General features: G+C 36.6%; 1 protein-coding gene and 1 long non-coding RNA gene across 5 annotated transcripts in view; both read right to left on the bottom strand.

Annotated features, from left to right (window-relative positions):
• The window catches only part of NKAIN3 (sodium/potassium transporting ATPase interacting 3), a 339,758-nt gene that overhangs the window by 138,380 nt on the left and 186,624 nt on the right, over positions 1-14,754 (bottom strand). The window lies entirely within an intron of this gene.
• LOC128799591 (uncharacterized) lies at positions 8,180-12,887 on the bottom strand. Its single transcript, XR_008434773.1, has 4 exons — positions 12,789-12,887; positions 11,924-11,966; positions 10,380-10,464; positions 8,180-8,506 (listed from the first exon to the last, which is right to left on the bottom strand). It is a non-coding gene; the product is annotated as an uncharacterized LOC128799591 (long non-coding RNA).

The following is a 14,754-nucleotide window of genomic DNA, read 5'->3' as shown; positions in this document are numbered from 1 at the left end:
TGACTCAAAAGCAGCTCGTGGTATCCAGCTGTGAGAGTGGTCTTGCAAGTGGGTTGTGAGAAGAAGGTCACATATCAGGAGATTTGTACATATGTCCCTTTGTCAGAATGGCAAACTGGGTTGTGAGAAGAAGGTCAGATATCACACCTAAGCCAATCATTTTTTTTCTTCTTAATAGAACCACTGCAGTAGCTGGGCACAAGTAGAATTGGGTAATAGCTGATGGCTTCAGGCAATAGACATCATTCCACATCATCCCATATAATTTCCTCATGTTCAGTCACAGCTGATCTTGTAGCAGCTGGCCTCTTGCAATTTTGTGAAGAATGGCCTAATGAGAGGCTGAAGAACACATTTCACTCAATTGCTGAGAGACAAATCAACCCACAAACCAAGAAATTGATTTGAAGCTTTAATCAGAAGAAATGAGAAAAAGCTTCACATAGATGGGCCTATACCACTGGGACCTGATTCTCCTATAATTTCAGATTGCTATAAGAGAAATTTTGCATGCCTCAGCTAGCTTTTTTTTCCTTCTTTTTTCCTCCTGGGAGCATCTGAAGTCTAGGAAGAGAATGCTTAAAATCACAGATGGACCTGTTCTTCCATGACAAATTTTGCACAACAGTTTCTCCAGGAAGTCCAGCTGGTACCAAAAGTATTTACAGAAGGCATTTTCTTAAACATGGCAATTAATGCTGTTCCCTTACTCTGAATTTCTGAAGAGACAAGGACAATATGAAAACTCATAGAAGCACACTTTACAAAGTTTGATAATCAGACTGCAAGAAAGAGAAATTATGATACTGAATTAGTTATAGGATCATAGGATACTTCAGGTTGAAAAGAGCATTAGGGGTTCTCTAAGCCAACCTCCTGTTTCTAGCAGGGTCAGCAATGAGATCAGACCAAGTTGCTCAGGGTTTTATACTCTTGGATCTTAAAAAAATATGTCAAAAGTTTAAAAGATTCTCATAGTCTTCTATCTGTAGAACTTTGAAGTGGAACCCTGTGTAGATCATTTAACAGAAAATCTTAACCTCTAACATAAGAGTGAAGATTACATTTGAGAGAAGCCTTCCATGTCTAAGATCTAAAAGAGATGGAGAAGTGGAAGGGAATATTAAAAGATAATATTCAGAGAGCTTTCAACTATGTCAGTTCCTCTTCTTCAACCTTGAGTTCCCTAGAATAAAGAAAAACATCTTTGCACAGAGTTAGGTTCCTACAGTGTTTGATTTGGTAACTTGCAGTAAAAAAGGTGCCAGACACCAAGACATTTGCAGAAACTGTTCGGTAGGCATTAAATTTTTAATGCTCATAATAGCTTCAACTTCTATTGCATAAACCTTATTCCATCCCCAGGAAGTCAGATTTCTTTAAGAGTTGCTGAGTAAGCTTTGTGTTGTAGGATACAGGCTGCATTCATCTTTGCAGCTATAAGATTTAGTGGAAAAAGGCTAATCGCAACAATAAAAACTCATCAGTAATCCAGTAATGCCTAATAGCACATTTCCTTCTGTGCTGGTTTGTGCTAAGTAGCTTGATGAGAAAATGACATTCAGGGAAATTGGAATGAGACTTTGTGCTACTTAAAAATCACAGGATGAAATTGTTAAACACACAGAAATATTTACTGAGAGAGTTAATGCACCTATTTAGCAGAAGCTGAAGGACTTCTCGGAATATATGCCTTTTCTTGGAATTTGCTACAATTTAAGTCAGTCTGCTGCTCTATCTAATTTTGTTTAACTCTTAGTGTGGGTATCAGTACGTAGCAAGTGAACTGAATTAATTAATATATTTTAGGGACTCAGGATTTGCACAGTGAGTGTTAAGATAGTAACTAATATAAATTAAAATCTCAGTGTCCTTCAGGGATTTTCCAAGGCAGCCCATAAGAGAAAGTTAGATTTGAAACCTTTATGACCATAAGAATTAATTATGCAACCTTATACACTGTTCTTAATACTGTCAAAAAATCCTCAGATACTCAGCTAGAAGGAATATTTCTTGGCATAAATACCCTCCTTCTTTTGTTCTGCAAGCTAATACAAAATAGCTACTGTCCTTAAAATGTGAATCCTATGGCACTATAAAGCCTTTTCTAAGGTGGTCTCAGCCTTGCAATGTTGTAGGCCATTCCTTCTTGCTTGCAGTGAAGTCAAAATAAAGGTGTATTAGACAAATGTTTTACTGTGTGATTAAGTTATTTTCTAGACCAGCTTAAAAATTCCTCTTTTCTCTCTCCCTTAACTCCCTCTTTCTCTGATAGCATTTATTATTAATTGTCACTCATCTTTTAACACAGGATTTACTATCTGGTTTGAAGGTTGTTTAAAAGACAGTACAGGGAAACAAAACAGCCACGTGGTACCTCTGTTTTACTACCAAGTGTGACAGGAGATTTGTACATATGTCCCTTTCATGTAGTTGCATGACCAGGTTTTGAAGCAAAAAGGACAATTGATTCACCCAGTTAGAACAGTGATATTGCAGCATTCCTCTTTTAGAAAGTGAAAAAGACTTCTCCCAGCAGCTGTCAATGTATGAAAGATTATTTTGCCTTCATAAGGAAGAAGAAGAGGTCTAGTCACACCTGTTCATTGAAAAGGCAAAACCATGTCTCACCAACTTCAACAATTTTCTTTCTGTTGTCTCATAGACTGTCTACTTTCTGTGCTTTTAATTCATTACCCATAGTATCCATCCAGGAGTGATGCAGAAAATCTTTCAGCCTTTCCTTTTGGCTTTCTCCCCTATTACAGATGAGGTACTAAATGGAATCAGCATCCTTATATATCTGTTCAGAGCTGAAATAATATAAGAGCCAGCAAATAAAAAAGTGGCTGTTGAACCCAGCTTGAGAAAGGAGTCTGCAAGGCATTTGACTGGTGGCACTTAATCTATAACACGAATGAAAGATGTGATCCCCTGCAATCTTCTTCCCTCTCTCCCATTTGTAAGAGCTGAAAGATAATGCCCTTGCACCTGGATTCCTGGGAGACAGATCTTACTGACTGAGTGATACACAAGAGTGTCTTCCTCTGACACACAGTGCAGGTATGCCACAGCATAATCCACTATTCTCAGCCCACTAAATGGATGCTCAGTGTCTAAGGTGCTTGACATCCAATATATCTTTTTCAAAGCACACTAAAGCAAGAAGTCCAGGGCAGCAGAAACTCTTTTTCTTCCAAAAACTGGGTTTGTATCTGCCCCTAGGAGGAGACCAGCTCCCTTTGAGGGTTTTTATATAGCATTTGTATGGAATAAAAACAAGAATACTTTTAGTTATCTGTTCTTAAGTTCTGTCTTGCTGCAGACAGTCCTTGTGACTGAGGCAGTGTCACCTGTGCACTAGCAGTTTACACCATGAGCCCGTTTGTCCCATGTTGTGGTTACTTGCTCTGGTCATTGATGACTGAAAAAAAAAGCAGACACATTTGCATACCACTTGCACTTAGTTCATGAATCTAGAATGAGGAAGAAATCTCCAAAGAAACCCAAACTACTGAAACTTTGGGGGAGTTGGGGGTCAGTTATTTTTGCTGCTTCATTCAGGAGATGAACCTTTTATTGGAAAAAATAAACAAAACAAAAATTTAAAATTTGCTATAGTAGCTATCTATGACCTTACAGAGCACAAAATAGTTCATTCTTGATGCTAAAGAAAGCTTATCTAGCTGGCATAAGAGGAAGTACAATACACCTCTCACCTATTTAAAGCACTCCAGACTTCACCTGATGGGAGCAGTGCACAAGGGCTGCTTCTGCTTCCTATAAAGCAGCACTACACACCAGAAAATGTTATTAAAATCTTTACCACATCTTATTCTTTCATCAAATTTACTAAATAGTTTTAACACATTAATGCTGTATTAATATAGTGAAAATATGTGTGTCTATATGGATGATGTGTTGTACATACATTTTTTTTTTCCCCTAATGTCTGCATTGAGAATGGTGCCAGTTACTGCATTTGAAAAAGTACGTTTTAAAATGCAGTTCGTTAGCTTTTGGCCAGTGTTAAAAATGACTCCCTAATGGCTGGGCTCTGTTCCAGCAAATAATAACTTTTTGTACCTAGTCACACTTCTGTAAGCTGTCCCATATGGATATGGATGATGTAAATACAATTGAAATAAATAGATTGTTTACTATTTTAGCTTTATCTAGTTGTTTGGATAAATAAAAACAAAGGTGACAAAACTTAAACTGAATTACATACAGAATTATTCAAACATATTGTTTAAACATTCCTGTTAAAAATTGTTTTTATAGGGGTGCTCTGTTTACTCCTGGAGAGTGAAAAATACCTGTTGTTTAGTGACATCTTAGCCTTGATACACAGAAATAAAGTCTCACACAGACATAACTATCAGCTTTCTGATAACAATTTGGAGTGGAAAAGAAAGGATTCTGAAATATCATCTTGATATTAATGGCAACTGTACTTTGTTTCTCCCTCCTTCAGCTGACTACAGATCACAGGGTCACAGAGGTTCAGCAAGAATGGAGAACATGGTTCAATAAAGGATGTGTTCACCTCAGATCTCCAGATCAGAAAGGAGAATCAGAGACACAAGGCTGCACTTTTAGTCCTATGAGAAGCTGTAGAACACATCTGGGTCAAAATGATCAGATTTCAAGTAAAGGTGCTGTTTCATTGGGAAATTCTTAGTTTTCCATTTACTTGTCTTGAAAATCACCTAAAGGTATTCTTAGTATTTGCAGGGCTGCTTCTCAAAGGCATACAAAGCTCTGCCCATCATAATAAATACTTCATTTTTTATAATATTATATGAGATACCCTTACTGCAGCACTGAATTTCTCTAAACATTGCCTCAATTCAGGGTGAAACAGTCATTTTGTAGCATAAATGTTGAAAAAAAAATAATGATACAGTAGGAAAAACTATTCTTATATTCCACATTTACCCTTCCCTCAATGAGGTCAGAGATAGAGCTGTAACCCAGAACGTACTAGATGGAACATTATTACTTTGAGCTACATCTGAAAACTGTGATCCCAGCCATATTTGTCCACAGGCAACAGTACTGACACAGTGAGAAGTAGGCAACATCATCCTTCACTTCCTTTGAAAGTCCAGGTTTTATTTTTATGTTTTTAATTTCCTATGCCCACAAGCAAAGCTGAAAAGTCTTGTACGCAGCACGCTGTGTGTGACCCTGGGATAGAGAACAGTGCTTTTAATATTTCCCCAACACACATCAAATATGCCATGCCTTAACTTGCCAATTCCTCTTTGTTTTTCATTTCTCATCTCAAAAGTGATGAGCTATTGTTGCATCCCAGGTTGGTTTAGTTAGGGGTTCTTAATAACTGTTAGTTAGCCGGTTCTATGTACCCCCATAATCCCTGTGATGGTTCGCTCCGGGTCACTTACCACTGGAACCTTCCCATGCCAGTCTTGTGGCCGCCCCCCTGTCCATTCCTGAGAGTTCTGTGTCAGTTACCCCATCCCCGTGTTCCTATTCATTCCGGATCCCTGTATCCACCCCTGTTGTGTCCCCGTTGGTTGCCGTGGTCCGCGTCACCCCCCTGTTGCCTGTCCCCATTGGGCGAGGGGGCTTCCACCCGTGTCTGCCCGCCCCCTATATAACCCCATGGTTCTTTTGTCTTGCCGCCATCTTGTCCACACGGGCGCTAGGAGTAGATGCTGCTCTCTGCCACAGCGACCATGCGGCAATAAACCCTCTCCAGCAAACCGCAAGGCAGGGTGTGCCATTCCTTCACCTCTTTACCTCCTCCCAGCATCGGTTACAGAACACGGCAGCCCATGCCGGAGGCTCAACCCCAGAGCTCTGCAGAGCGCAGTAGCCCTGGTCTGGCCAAGAAGCAGCGCCTTTAGCCAGGCTCCCGAGCTGCCTCAGAGCAGGGCAAGAAGAATGCAATGCTGCAAGCTATAATTTTCCATATCTCTATTGTGAAAGAAGGCTAAGAATCAGGAGAAAGGATTAATGTTATGTACTTGGAGCACTTCCTGCAAAGATATAGCTTGTAATTTCCAGCTCTAACTCAGTATTGAAAGTACTGAAAAAAGTCAATTTCTCTTGGAGGTTTGGTTACAGTTATCTCTGAATACAGAAAAAAGGTGTTTTCCTTTACAGCAATGCAACACTTGAATAGTCCTATAAAACAATATAATTACCCAGGCTCAGCTGTAACCTTATCAGATCTATCTGCAGACCCTCAGTGCAGTTAAATTTAAGAACAGATGGCACACAACTATCGCAAGCACTTTTCACATAGTTGTGACCAATTGCTTATATGAAATGGATTCAGCTCTTTGTGGGTTTTTTTGGTTGGGTTTTTAATTTTTTTTTTAAGTTTTGTTTGTTGGTTGTTGTTGCTGGGTTTTTTTTTGTTTTGGTTTGGTTTTTTTTTTTTTTTTTTTTGCATTTCTTTGTTTTTTGTTTGGTTTGGTTTTTGTTTGTTGTTGGTTTTTTTTTTTTTTTTTTTTTTTTTAAGATGCTCTATTGGTTCTTCCCTAGAAATAAAAGTCTCAGTCTGCACAAAGCAGCTCAAAACCACCCTCATTCTTCTGCTGTGCAAGGTGGAATGATGTCCTGAAATTATACAGCAGATGTCTTGGGTGAGAGTCTCTGAGCAGTTACAATGCTGAAGTGAGAGAAGGAGTTAAAAAAAGAGACAAGATGACTAAGGGGGTTTCGTAAGATCATAAAAAATATTTAGGATCAAAATTCACAACTGCAAACAATTATGCGGTATGTGGATCATAACATTTGTGTATTTTATGATATGGCAAAATAACACAAGAGTGGATCACACAATCACAGGATACGTAACAAATTGCTTAATTTATGAAGGAGATCACATGACAGGACCACGAGTTTTTCAAAAGATTGCACTTGGTGTCTAAGTATCTTTTATGTTCCCTTTCCTTAATCCAGCCCCCTTTTACTGGTTAGCTCACAAATGGAAATACCCTTAACAGGATGTCCCATTGGACACTACTTGTTCCTGGATTATTTTCTGAGATATTTGCTTCACCTGGCTGGCCTAGGAAATACCAGCTGGGTGTGTCTCACATTGCCTGGATCACAGCTAAAGGATTTGTAATCCAAGAGCCTCATTATACTATAGTATATCTGAAAAACAGGAAAAATTCCTCTGAAAATCCTGAGGAAAAATAATAAACCAAATACGGAAACTATGACATCTGTAAAGATTCATTAAAAATGGAAGAACAATGCCACTGAGACAGAACTTTAAATTAGCAAAGTTACTTTGACAGACAAATATGAGATTTTATTGAAATCTTCTATGATTTACAAAGAGTAGAAAAGTTTGAATGTGGAAAAAGCAATGTAAAATGTACAGTAGAAATTTAGAAATCATTACAGTTAAACCTAGTGTGCAATTTCTGCTATAGCACCTTTAAAATAATTTAAAACTGAGGTTTGAGGGAGATTATCTATTCAATCTTCTTAATCACAATATTTTTCAGAAAATGTGAGCCAAGTATGGAAACCTATTCTTTAGCTGTTCAAGGAAAGAATAAGTAGCTTATTTCCTCGCTTGAGTTGATAGACATAATATTTATCTTTGAGTATACCTAAGGCCATAGGCTGTGAAAAGGTCATAGGCTTATTAATATGTTTTACAAAAGCATTTTCTAACAGATTCCTTTATTCTGAGTAGTTTATTTAAACTATGCTTAAATTCCAACAATATTTTCTACCCCTTCCAGCTGCTTTAAAATAACATACTATCATGGATGTTTCCTAAAGGAAGATCACAATATCTCAGTAGCACACAGAGGGGGAAAAAAAGAGTGATTTCAAAAATGCTTTTTTAATCTGTGTATGTGACCAGTTATACCTTCTGCACTTGACTGCATTCAGCTCTCCTGGGGGAGATTCAAAACATGCAATATTTCATGATGTAAAAACGTTTTCTGACTTAACACTGTAGAGGGATCACTTATCCTTCTAATAAATCCACTCCTGTTTTCTGACTTAAGCTTTGCCTCTGTTTGATGTAAATATCATTCACTCCAATAAAAATCTGCAAAAATTAAGCAATACTAATATAAGTGACCTAAAGGATGCAAATATGAGAGGGTAATGAAAGGTTACATCACTGAGTGTGAACTGCAAGGGCTGTACACAGCACACAGAATGAAATGTCGACACAGATGGAATTTCATAATTGATTTCTACTGCTAACTTCAGAATTTAACACAAAGCAAAATGATATTATTTATTTTTTATCATGAAGTCACAACCTACTAGAAAATTGAAAAAAAATTAAATAGTTGTCTTCTAATTCAAGGCAGATGTCAAACAAGAAAAATAATGTACATCAAACAGAACTTCTTCCTCACAAAACACTTAACAAAAAGTCTAAGTGTATCTTTCATTGGCATCCTTGCTCCTCCTCTCATTTCTTGGCTATGCCTTAATTTTTTTAGACTTAAAAATAGTAAGTAATCTCTTCCATTGTTCTGGAAAAAACCTGCAAAATAATCAGAAAAAACTAACTGTACCAAGGAAAGCTGCATCAAATTATCACAATACAGTACCACTCAAAATATTGCCTAATGTTCAAAATAAAGAAAAAAAAACATTTTTTTTCCCATGTAAGATATTAATGCAATTGTATAAAACAGCAGGTTAAAGACATCCAGATAAAAAGTGACTTTGAAAATCAGCATTTTTTTTCCCTAAAATCTAACATTAAACTGATTATCAAGCACAGAATGTGTTTATTCCTCACATCATTATAAGTATTTCCATGATAGGCATCTTTGCAAAAGAAAAATGAGCATGAATTTTAACAAGGCTGCTGTTAACTGTGCTGGAAAAACAATAAGACATCAAAACCTTACTGCTAAAGACTGGCCTAATTAACAGGCCAATTTCATTACCACAGGTTTTCAAATCTGTGATATTAATTTAAGAAACAAAAGGAGACAAATGATCTGCAAAGAGCTGTATCTGCCTTCTGGCCTACAAATAAGCACTTGCAATCTGTGTAATCAATACCAAGAAACTGGCTGGAATTAATGCCCAGCCTCACAGCTTTCTGCACCAGCTCCTCCATTTACCTGACCTTTCAGGTAAATGTATCTTGTGGTTCTCAGATTACTAACTTGCACCTTTCATTATTTTAATCATTGACCCCCCAAAAATGTAAATTTCAGCCTTTCTAGGACCACATTTTGATATATCCACAATTTCAGTATAGAAAAGGAGTGTCAGTAGCTTGATGGGTGGGAATGGTGACACTCTAGTAAAATTGAAATTATATTCTTCACTCTCTTTCAGCTGTAACAGTTACAAGGCTGCTGCTTAGTATGCCCCAGAAGAGACTTTACATGTTATATAAAACATTTTCTGATATAAAATAACTGTATAAAATACAAAAGTCCCAAGTCTTCTAAAACTGACTGAACTTTCTTGAACTTCAAATCACAAGAAAAAAGAATGAAAAATTCCAGAAAAGCAACAAAAAACATCTGCCTTAATAAGACTTGCTAGAAAATAATTGGAGAACCAATGGATTTTTCTCAATTAAGATTATGAACAATTCAGAAACATCTTACTCCCAGTTAGCCATATCCAAAAAGGTTACTTTTGATAGAGTAAATATAAGATCAAATTTCAGATAAACCTTCCCTCTATGTTTCATATATGTAGATGTGTCTGTGAAGTGAGAGCACATCATTCCATCAAGTGAATCTAATTACACTGAAACTATCAAGACTTTTTTTTTATTTGTTTGTTTGTTTTCCTGTTTGTGGGGTATTTTGTTTGTTTCTTAAATTTGTTGTTAGTTTTTATTTCCTTTATTTTTTGTTTTTTGTGGTTCTGTTTTATTTTATTAATGGTTCAGAGCTGTGCCACTGGGGGTTTGGACCTGATATTAGGAAGCATTTCTTTACTGAGAGAGTGGTCAAACACTGGAACAGGCTCCCTAGAGAGGCGGTTGATGCCCCCAGCCTGTCAGTGTTTAAGAAGCTTTTGAAAAATGCCATTGGCAACAACCTTTAACTTTTCACCTGCCCTGAATTGGTCAGGGAGTTGAACTAGGTGGTAATTGTGGGTCCTTTCCAAAGAAAAGATTCTATTCCATTCTATTCTAAAAGTAAGCATTAAAATTTTTTCTATAAAAATAAACATTAACCCCTCCAAACACTAATTTATCATACCTGTATGTAATTAAGGAATTCTAAGCCAAAAAAAAAAAAAAAACTGACTCTGGAAAAATATTTTGAAGACATGATTTGGGATAGCTCATAATCAGGAACCACATTGTGACCAAGAATGGTCTCTAGAGAACAGTATCCTTAAAGCTTGTGCTCCTGGTCCCTTAACCCCTCACAAACCTGTCCCAACTTAAACATGTTTACTCAGGGATTCCACTTATGCATCTTCTTGATTGTTTTCTCTTCTCCAGAATGTAATATAAGCCTGTTATTTAGGTAGAAAATGCAAATATTGTTTTAATTTGCTATGTAGTATGTATATGAAGTACTATGTACTTCAAATAGAAGTCCTATATGACACTTTCAAAAAAATTAGCAATCTGATGAATTTATAGTGTTCTCCCTATCTTCAGACACATGCTTGTATTGTGTACAAAGATTACTGATTGGGTAGAATGAGCAATGGAAGTCTCGATAAAGATAATAACAAACTAAATTCAAACCACTTTATTTGTCCACCTTCACATGGAGTTGACAACCACCACCACATCCTGCTTTTCATTCATAATGTTCTCTTTCATTTTCATAGCAGAACTCCTGAGTTCATACAATATGCTCAAAGGCAACACATGACAAAATTATTTAATTTGTTCATTAAAACATGTCCTAAAAATTCATGGTACATTTGGTTATTTTCATAAAGATCTTGTAATCCCAAACTACTGAAATTAGAAATATGCTTTTTGATATTTTTCAGCAGTTTTTAACCTTCTTCATTCATCAAAAAGTATTTTCCCAAGTGAATTGACCCCAGATGACTCATGCCCCTAAAAAATATTTGATCGCAAGATGTCAAAGCAGCTTACATTTTCCAATACAAAAACTGATGATAAAATGTCAGGGTTGAGAGCACTCAAAGATTCTAGGGGAAGATATTGCCTGACATACTCAAACAAAAATCCACAGATAGAAGAAAACAGTCTGTACAAAGCTGAGTTTTCCACAAAGTCTCTTGGTTCTATTTTTGTTCTTTTTCATGGAAGCAGATAAAATAAGATCCTCCTTGCATCCACTAAAGAAACAAAGCTAAAACAAAGCAAGGAATCAGAAGCTGACAGTAACAAGTTATAAATTATGTGTCACAGAACATTTTAAAGCATCACATTTAAAAACATTGATAGAGAATACCACAAGATGCTGCTCTATTTCTTAGTTACATACAAAAATCCAGGAATCTTCAAACAAGTCAGTAATTAATAAATATTCACTCATGATTTTTTTTTTATTATGTTGTTTTGACATGTCTTCATTTCAAATGGTAATGAAACTAAAAGTAAAATAGCTTCTCTGCAGGATTGCTTCTTATTACAGCACATTTTGAAGCTGAGGATTCCAGCGTATTTTAAAAGAATGCTAAATTCACAGTAAAAGTTGTCTGCACCTTGCTCAGATCAAAATCAGATGTGGTGCATGTATAGACTGAGAAACATAAAAGAATCCCCAACTGTATTGTTAGGATGCATTTAGTCACAATGGTACAGTTAACTTTTTTAAACCAAGTTCTTCTAAATAAACAGGTTTCAATCAAATTGATTTTTAAGTCAAATTTTCTTTAAGTCAAATATTTATACTTGAGAAAGGGCAATATGGTAGCAATTTAACTTACTGCTTTTTTTTTTTTTTTTGTGGTGTTATTTGGTACTCACAAGTATCTGTTTAAATACCTTGTGTTTGTTCATGACAGGTGACCAAGAACTGCATAAGGCACTGCAAAAAATGAGAGGGAGACCAACAACAAACAGCTCAGGGATGGTTATTTGGAGAGACTTGCATTTGTAGAGCATCAGAAAGACAAAGCAAATGAGCTCACACAAGTGAACAAAGTATTTAATATTAATTAAAAAATGTGTTTACAAAAATTAATTTGGCCATCTCCCTTGTTTAGATTTAACACTGGAAATAAAGCTAGTTTAAAGCAGTTCAAATGAGCTAGAGATTTGAATTCAGTGCTTCTCAATGAGAAAAGTAGGTTTAGATTTATTTTTTTTAAGATAATATGAGTAAAGAAACTGTGTTTCTTCCCCATAATTCAAAGTAATGATTCTGTTATCATGTCAGATCTTATGGCTTTGCAAATAACATGTTGTCCAGATATGCTCCATACTTGAGGCCTGCCTGGTAAAATACTTAGTGTAGCAGATACAATTTAAAGCTGTCTTTCAATATTTGTGAAAAAAATCAAAAGCTGATGAAAGATTTCACAGGCCAGATTGAACTCGTTTGTGTAATATTGATCTGACTAATGAAATAACTCAGGTAATACCATAATAATGGAATGCCATTAATCTGCATTCACTGACCACTTCAAGTGTTAATTCCTGTGATATAAATTCTAACATTTTCTGGTTTTGCTCATGGAAGCTAAAATGTAAATAAAACCAGTAATTTATTAAAGAACTGCCACAGCTTTCCTATTTGAGAAAAAACTGAGTGAAGGTTGCCATTCAGGCAAACCAGAGATGAAAGGAGACACTAATTTGGAGTAGGCTGATTTGAAATGCAAGGAATAAAAAAATGATTCTAGGACACCTTCAGGCAGAGTTCGCTTGTGCCTTGCTTATCCACAAAGGAGCATCACTGAATTCCCCAGGAGGCTGCATAACTTGTACTGGCACCCTGTGAGGTAAATTTCTGTACTTACGTGTGAGGCAGGAGAACAACAGCAGAACTCTGTATCACCATTAGCACTGTGGTAGCTTTGTGTTGTCACAAGGTCTCATCCAGGCAGACCAGACTAACATTCCACCAAAGAAAACAGAACTAAGTGGACTGTACACCTACCTCACAGAAATAAAAAATAAAGCTTTTAATAAAGCAAGAGGGAAGAGGAGCCTTTCTGCATGTAGGCAGGTATGTATCTGGGGTACTAGAACTGAATTATGAATCAAAGATGCATCAGTAAAATGTCATAGCAAGAAAGTGTGTTGTAAAGATTTTGCATTTTCAAAATATCAGGGACTGGGGGCTTTTTACTACAGAGAAAGCGACTAACATATCAGCGAGAGACAATTAGATCCCCACATATTAACTGACATTTTTTCAACATGCTGTCTAGTCTAGTGTGATGAATAATCCAGGTTCCCTCTGAAGCTAGACTTTTACTTACAGAAGGATTACTCCATTCATTCTATTTCTCCCTCTATTTTTTCATGAATATTCTAAAGAACTTATTTTTAATGAAATATCCCAGTATCAACTACTCTCTGTTTCAACCTTATTGGTTTAGTGTGCTCTTCCTACAAAGCTGTTTAAGAGGAAAGAGAACTGATTTCTCCCTTGATGCTTGCCTTTTTTGCCTCATCACTTGCTTTTTTTCCCCCCTCACCAAATTCTTCACAAAAGCAGAATTCCAAAGACAATGCCACACAGCACAACTGAAGAAGGCAATGAAATCCCAGCCTAGCTCTATTAATGAACACTAATACAAATGGGCACTAATACCAATAGAGTGCATATGAAACACTGAATTCACTGTTAGAGAATAACACCAGTATCCATTAATTCCATGTAAACAAACTCAAATCCACTGTCAGATGTGTTCCCAAAATGCCTGCTGGCTGAAACCTTTCTCCAGTTTGGCTGCAGTAACAGGAATGGCAATGCCTGATTTGGCAATGACCAATCTTGGTCCCTGTTTCCAGAAGACCAAACTGTCACCTGACTGCAACAACTGTAGCTTGTCTGGTTTACAGGGAAGCCCATTGTTTTTTATTCTTATCTCTGTTAAGTTTGCCACACAGTTCTATTGTCTCTTTTAACCATCTGCCTATAACACAAGTGCTCATCAGGTCCTGGGCATTCCTGGCTCATACAGGTGAACAGAGCTGTCTCTGGATCTTCTCCAATGCACTTGCACATGTAATTCAGATCCCAGTGGTCTGCATGTTTTCCTTTGTCTCTTTCTTATATGGTACTATCTGAGACCCTTTTCACAAGAGGTTCTTCTGAAAATGTTGAACTTCCAAGTTACAGTGCATTTCCTCAAATGTTCTCCAATGTTTATGATCACTTTCTTCTTTAATGTCTGAATCATATTGGTCAAATAAGTTTCAAAGTAAGCAGCACTATGAGACATTCTTCTTTGTTTCCATCTCCTAGAAAAAAACAGTTTGGTGTATTCACAGAGAAAAGGCAAAGGGAAGAGTCTCTTTTCAATATTGTTAATTTCTGGGTTTATTCACGTGGACATGATATCCACAATATTTCAGGCAATATAATTTTAGGCTGACCAGCTTTCTTTCAACTGCAATGACTTCTTCGTACTAAGGACTTATCCAGAATAGCCTGCAAAACTGGCCAGGTGTGGTTGAGTGACTACACTAGAAAGCACTTTGAAACTGTTTATAAGAGAGGGAACCTGAGCAGAAGTTATTTGATGTTAAAATTAAGTTCTGAGGAACATCAGGGTATCTAGAGTAATGCATGTCTGAGTGCATGTTCATTTCTGAAGGTTACTAGAGAACCACAGTGAGTGTCTTATATATTTGTATACTTA

Source organism: Vidua chalybeata, chromosome 1 (assembly GCF_026979565.1).
Source record: "Vidua chalybeata isolate OUT-0048 chromosome 1, bVidCha1 merged haplotype, whole genome shotgun sequence".
Lineage (NCBI taxonomy): Eukaryota > Metazoa > Chordata > Aves > Passeriformes > Viduidae > Vidua > Vidua chalybeata.
The sequence above is the reverse complement of the archived record's forward strand: the minus strand, read 5'-3'. Positions and strand labels throughout refer to the sequence as shown.